This window comes from Microtus ochrogaster, chromosome 7 (assembly GCF_000317375.1).
Source record: "Microtus ochrogaster isolate Prairie Vole_2 chromosome 7, MicOch1.0, whole genome shotgun sequence".
Taxonomy (NCBI): domain Eukaryota; kingdom Metazoa; phylum Chordata; class Mammalia; order Rodentia; family Cricetidae; genus Microtus; species Microtus ochrogaster.
In genome coordinates, this window is record NC_022014.1 from 46,582,828 (window position 1) to 46,589,848 (window position 7,021).

At 54.0% G+C, this 7,021-nt stretch overlaps 1 protein-coding gene across 2 annotated transcripts in view; it reads left to right on the plus strand.

Annotated features, from left to right (window-relative positions):
* Tcf7 (transcription factor 7) overlaps nucleotides 1–7,021 on the plus strand; it is a 30,578-nt gene that overhangs the window by 13,276 nt on the left and 10,281 nt on the right. The gene's annotated exons all lie outside the window — the stretch shown is intronic.

Below are 7,021 nucleotides of genomic sequence, written 5' to 3' on the forward strand. Positions count from 1 at the left end.
CAATGCCTTGTTGGAGGAAGGATTTGAACCCTGCTCCTTCACAATGCCTTGTTGGAGGAAGGATTTGAACCCTGCTCCTTCACAATGCCTTGTTGCTCTGTTGGCAGCATGCATGGTACAGGCGACTGGGTGCTTTTACTTCACCCATGGGAGTTTGGTGTTCTGTGCCCTGTGCAGGAACACTGTGATTTTATATGAGCTCCCTAACTCGGCCTCCTCAGGGGCTTCTTCTCAGGGTTTACACTGGCTGTAGAGGTTATAGGGAGCACTTTAAAGCAGGGAGACTGTAGCATCTTCTTTCTGTGCCTTGTCTGTGTCCTTGTGGATGAATGGCTGGACTGAGTCTATATCGAGTTCCTGGGCCTTAACCCAAAGTAGCTTGGAGGGTCAGACCCGAATGAACATCCTGATATGGCCTCCAAGCAGAACTGTCTTCTTGAGGCAGTCTGGGTGTCTTGGAGAGCCCTGTGCTGCCCTTCATGGATCGAATCAGGGCAAAAGCGCAGGCTGCCTGAGGATGAGGTCTCTAAGTTTCTTCTCTTCCTCAGCGTCACCTTTTAGAGCTTCTCTGGGATCTCCCAGGCCAGCCTGAGCTAGAGTTGAGACCTCTTCTCAACCAACCAGCCCACCCAGATTTCCCTGGCAGGGAACTGCCAACGTAAGTGCTGCCCACGAGGTCTGGCCGGGTGGTAGAAGACTGGTCACTGCTTGCTATGACACTTGAGTGGCTCCCTGGCCTGTGCTGTGCTGCACTGTCCTCATCTGTAGGCGTCTTCGTGCACAGCATAGTGCCTGGAAAACTGGTAGGAGTCTGGCATAAGATGGAACTCGGTAGCCTGCTGGGCGCTGAGGAGGCCATTACTGGACTGGCAGGGACCACCAGCTCTAAGTCTGCCCTTGCTTTGCTGTTCTTGGCCTCCCATCTCTACATTTTAGAAGCACAAAGCTTCTAAAATGCTTCAGTGCCTCCCTCTCCCTTTTGCTAAGCCCAGCCAGGGTTGAGGCCACATCCACAGTAGGCTTGACGTTGGACACTTAGGAGGAGCAGGGTGACTGCCTGCACTTGGAGCATGCCCAGCCCTAGGCTGCTTGCAGAATCCACAGACAGGGTGTTCGTAGTGTTAGCTAGCAGCTCAGCTGCAGCAGCTCCCGGAAGCTTCTATTTTCCCCTAAAAACATCCTGTCCTGAGGGGCGTTTACCTCAAAGAGGAGGAAGGAAAACACAAGCAGACGAATGAATAGAAACCACGAGAGAGGCCGTGGGCAAGGCCACTCAGCTTGTGGGGTTCAGCTCACTCTGGTGGTGCCTCTGGGCTGGGCTGGGTGGAGAAAACTGTGGTTTGCCAAGGCTGCGTGCAGGGACTCTGGTCCTCACCTCCTGTGAGGCGAGTCCTGTTATCTGATGTCAGGGCCGGGAGGCTAGTGGACTAGCCACATGCGCTTGGCATGACTCTGCGACCATGGTAACAGCCTTGTTGCTGGTAGGTGGATCTAAAACCCTTCCTGGTCTAGGGTGTGGCCCAGCCATCCCCAGGCCCTTGCAGCTCTGCTGGCCCTAAGGCCATGGCCCTGGTTCCGTGGTAGGCATCTGGCATAGGGCATTTCTGAGAGCTTATAGGTGGTTGTTCCCTGGAGAGCATTTTGTCCTGGGAAGTTGGGGCTGAAGGAGCAAGGACTCTCCTAATCGGTTCCTCCCAGAAGCCAGTCTGTAGTGTGTCTGTGGAACCTTCATCCTGGGAAGTTCATCCTCATGGGCTCTGGCACTAGGGAGCACCCCAATCAGACTGCCAAGCACACATGCATGCCCTTGGGGCTGGATGGTATCCTGTTGTGCTCCACATGAGGAACTGGTCACCTGTGTCTGACAATGTGAAGACAAGAAGTGAGAATTGGAGGGGACTTTTTCAGTGGCCACCACTGGATTGTTTAGGGAAGCCAGCCTGCACAGTGTTCCCCAAGACAGAGGCTCAGGTGTACCCCTTTTCTTTCTTTCTTTCTTTCTTTCTTTCTTTCTTTCTTTCTTTCTTTCTTTTTTTCTTTCTTTCTTTTTATAATTTATTTGTACTTTAGGTGCATTGTCTGTGTGAGGGGTGTTAGATTCCCTAGAAAACTGGAGTTGCAGATAGTTGTGAGCTATCATGTGGGCGCTGGGAATTGAACCTGGGACCTCTGGAAGAGAAGCCAGTGCTCTTAACCATTGAACCACCCCTCCAGCCCTGGCTGTACTTTTTCTAATTAGAGCAAAGACACCTATGAGCCAGTGGCAGGTCTAATTTTGACTTTCTGGTCATTCTCATTCCCAGAGTTCTTCAGATGGACAGAGGCGTGCAGAGATAGGATGAAAGCAAGGGGGCTCAGATGCCAGATAGACTATACCCTGACCCTCAAGTGGCCCAGTTCCTGTGCACTGCTGTAATCCTACATCCAGCCCCAGGCTTCCCCAGTGCTGCAGGTCTCCTCTTTGAATGCGGGCCTAGCTGTACCGCTTCTAGAGAACCAGCCTGGATACCAGCTTCAGCCCAATGCCAAAAACTAAAGGCATAATCCCAGAACACAGGGAGGAGAGAAGGCAGGTGAGGACACGGCAGGGAAGCACCCACATAAGGAGGGTGGGAAAGGCCTCCCAGAGGCAGCCTCTCTTATAGGAGGTAGCGGCAAGAGCACTCCAGTCTTGTGTGGCTGGTGCAGAGTGGGGAAAGGAAAGTTCAGAGGGGTGTGACTATCTGGCATCCTTGGTGACTCTTCGAATCCTTGAAGGGGCCCAGCAGGCTGTGTGCTGTGCATGAGATCCTCTCCTCATAGAGCCCCACTGCCTGCCTGAGATGGGTGCCTCCTCTGCTTACACTCCTCAGCTCCGCTGCTGTGCTGCTGGCAAACACAGCGAGCGCCGTGGCAGTAGCCCACCTTTGTGCTAGTGTCTGCCCTGAAGCACAGCGCCTAAGGCAGTGAGTCTGCCTCCCCTTCCACAGCTGGTACCTGAGGGCCACTTTCCAGCTCTGCAGGATGAGCTGGAGGCAGCGTCTTGCCCTGAGGGACTTGGAGTCCTAGCTACACTGACAAGTGTGGGTGGGATGTGCAGAAATTTGGGGCACCAAGAACTCACCAGGTCTTTGTTCCAGGCAGGTCCTCAGGGAATAGCCTGAGTGCAAAGCTTACAGAGACGAGCTCTCTAGGATGCCCAGGCAGTTGCTTGCCAAGCTGGCAGAGCTAGGTTAGAGGTGACCTCGGTCTGTGGAGGAGCCAGCATGGCAAAGAGCAGAGGAAGTATGGAGTCTCATGAGAGCGGGAACAGTCATTGAGACAGAGCTGGGCGTCTAGGTAGGACAGGGAGATATGGCTAGGGCCTCAGGGGCATGTGCCGGCTTTCTCCGTCAGATATGTTTTCGACAATTATTTTTAGAGTCAGGGGAGTCTGGACTCAGCAAAGTGTAAGCTAGTCCAGCCGAAGGAAAAGAGTGATATAAGCTCCTTTGCACTCCAGCCTCCTGTTCTAGCCATACTAATCACAGGTCTTTGCGCTGCAGCAGCTGACAGCTGAGTCTAGGTGTGACCTTGTGCTCTGCTTTCCTTACCTGCCAATGGTGATAGTCACCGTGCCTGCAAATGGTAGGTCTGTTCAAGGAGGTGTCTGGTGCTCGGAGCTGTGCCCGCTCCTCGGAGCTGTGCCTGCTCCGTGGCCTGCACTGGATCAGTAGCCGGTGCTCTTCCCAGCCTCAGACATTCTTTGACCTGGCACATGCTAGGAGCTCGGGGACACATCCTGATATTTGTTCAAGCTCATGGGTCCTGGATGTTCAGGGACGCTTCTTTTGGCTCAGACTCTGCCACAGGGCTTTCTGGAGAGGACCTGTTCTTCCACCCCCATCGAGCTTGGGGCCAGAGGAAACGGCAACTTTCTTCGCTGGGAAAGTGTTGTGGTGCTTAATCACTTGGGGGTTTTTAGAGTCAACCGTCAGAGGCGAGGGAGTTTCTCTGCTGGCGGTGACAGGGGCTCTCAGCGAGCTCACAGCCTTGTGAACAGACCGCTGCGGTCTGCAGGGAAAATGCCGACTGTGTTTATTTTTTACCTGAACCTGCAGGAAGTGGGGGGCCAGAGGCAGCCTAGCTAGGCCCAAGCTCAACTCTTGAGCAGAGAGCTCAGGGGTCCCCCATTTCTGCCTTGTGCTGTGTTGCCCTAAAGAGGTATCCAGGCTAGGGCACTAGAGTTGGGGACTTCCCAGAAGATGTCTTTGGGACTGCTGAGGGTGAGTGTGGGGAGTCTTTGAACACCAAGAACATTCCAGCAGCAGGAAGGACCACCTCTGTTGGGAGGGAGCTAGTCACCAGGTAGGCTACAGGCTAGATAACTCCTGGCAGGAATAGCTGAGGCACCCCTGGGGCCCGAGTCCTAGACCAGGCTGGTGGGAACAGTGCCAGCACTCGGCAAAGGCAAGGAGTAGGGAGGTGGGTGCCTGATGTGGGGGATACCTGAGTGCAGTTGAGTCCCTATGTGTATGTCCCACTGTGCTCTGACACTTGCTGTGTTCTTTCCCTAAGGAAATAAGGGGATTGTGCTGTTGAGGTACTCAGTGCCTGGTGGGGACAGTCAGCCCAACCTGCCTCCTTCCCTAGGAGGCTAGGGATAGTCACCCTCAAGCAGAAGAAGGAGGTGGAGCTCGAGTCCCTGAACTTCCCATGCACATGCCAAACCCTGGGCGACCCCACCCTGTCGTCTGGGAAGTCTGGCGCTGAGAAAGCCTTGTGCTGAAGCCCTGGAGCGGGACGTTCTCCTAGCTGAAGGGGGCAGGGAGCCTTGTACCAGACAGTTCTCCTGGCTAGCAGCATCAGGCATGGAAGGGTCTGAGGAGTTGGGTGAAGAGGCAGACTGCATGAACTTGAGAAGGAATGGCCAGGCCCGTGGTACCTTTCCTAGAGCCCTGGCCTTCGGTGCCTCTAGATGCTGGTGGCTTCTTTGCCCCTACTCTGCCACCCAGTGCTTCTATGGTTTGGCTGCAGGCTTCTAATTAATGAAGGTTTACCCCAAATACCAGGAAACACTAGTAGACAGGACAGGCCCACCACTCCCAGGACCCACAACCCTAGCCTCACTGCCTTGTACACACACACACACACACACACACACACACACACACACGCACGCACGCAAGCAGGCATTGTAGGGTGATGAGCTGGATCTCTGGGGTTTCTTAGGCCCAGCCCAAGCTGTACTGCAACCTGGGTTGAGGAAGCACGGCTGGGCCTTAGGCAGTGAATGGTGCAGAGCCTTAAGCCAGGGTTTAATACTCCCAAAGGAGTAGGGTGGCCACGAGGCTGCTGGCTGGCTGGCCCTGTCTTGCAATCCATGAGGATAAAAAATGCTTCAAAGATTGTCAGGAAGCTTCCTATCGTAAAGGGCCTCAGCACTCAGCAAGATTTTTTTTTTTTAATGAGGTGGGCAGGACTAATTATCATTCCTGTTTAGGAGGGGATAAGCCCAGGTCAGGATCCTGGAGTGACAGGATCAGGAAATGGTCAGCAAGCCTAGAGCTTCCAAACTTCCTCCACACCATGGTATCCTCAGACCTTAACCCTGGGTAAGGGTGCTGGAGGACTCCTGGCACTGCACGCAGACACAGTGGAAGGCAGTGCTGTTCTCACACAGCTATCACCAGGGAAGATTGACGTGATCTGCGTCAGCTGGAGCCTGGCTAAGGGGCAGAGAGGATAGTGGTCCAGGTGAGAAGCAATGGCTTAGACTGTTGGGAAGGAGGCAGGAAGTGGTTCGGGTCTAGATTTTGAAGGTTGAACATTAGAACCTGAGATTGGCCATAGGGTCCGTGTCAAGAACGACTACAAGGTTGTCTGTTCTGAGTCATCAGTTAATGGAGGCTTCTAGTAACCGAGGACGTCCACAGCATGCAGGCAGAGTCGGGTTCTGATTCGAGGGTTGAGGGTGTAGCTCAGTAGAGAGCACTTGCATGAGTATGGAGTTGGGGACACTTTAGGCCTAGAGTTAAGGCACTTACAAACTTATACACAGTGCCCCGCATGTGACACACCGTGCCTAACATGTCCTCACATTTAACAGCCACCCCAGATCACCCCTCTCCTCCCTTAATGGACACACTGTATAGCTCTGGCTATGGCTGGCCTTGAACTCATCCACTTGCCTTGGCCTCTAGAGTTCTGGGATTAAAGGGGAGCTCCAATATACTTAGCTTCCACCATCAGCTCTTGTCTGGCTAAGACAGAGGGAAGCCTAGGGAGTCCAAGACTTGAGGGAAGGTATAGCAGGAATGCAGGGAAAGATGGCAGACCAGGACTTGTGTAGAGATGTACTGGAGCTGTGTCCAGTTAGATACCTCATGCCCCGGCTACATGGGGCTCATACCCAGCCTTCCCTCTGGCTTTTCCCTAGGGCTGCAGTAGCTAAGTAATAAGCAAGGGACCTGTGCTAGGCTTCATTCACTTGCAGGAGGGACACACAAGATCTAAGGGTTGTTCTGAAATGAAGTGCTCACAGCGGGCTTTACCTGCTCTCCCCATGTCTTGGTTCTTCATTTTGTGCCATGGTGAGCAGTCGTTTCTGCGTGCTGTCAGCCAGCAGCACTCCCACAGACCAATTATCTGGGTGGAAGCAGAGCCTCGGTTGTAGGTGTCCCAGTGCACAGTCTGAAGGGCATACACTGAAGACACTAGGCCTGGTAGCAACTCCCTGTGGCTGGGCAGAGTGCACTCCTTCAGTCTGCTGAGTCTTCTCTTGGCAGAACCATTTGACTGAAAAGTCCTGCAGCTAAGGAAACTGTGGTGTGTGTGTGTGTGTGCGCGCGCGTGTGCGCGCGCACAGGCCGTCCCTGGGGGGAGCCAGGTACCACCTGACCTCACCCAAGTTAGGGGCTAAAGAAGGTCCCTACCCTGTGCCAACACATGCAGTTAGAAGTGAGGTGGGCTGGGCGGTGGTGGCACACACCTTTAATCCCAGCACTCGGGAGGCAGAGGCAGGCGGATCTCTGTGAGTTCGAGGCCAGCCTGGTCTACAAGA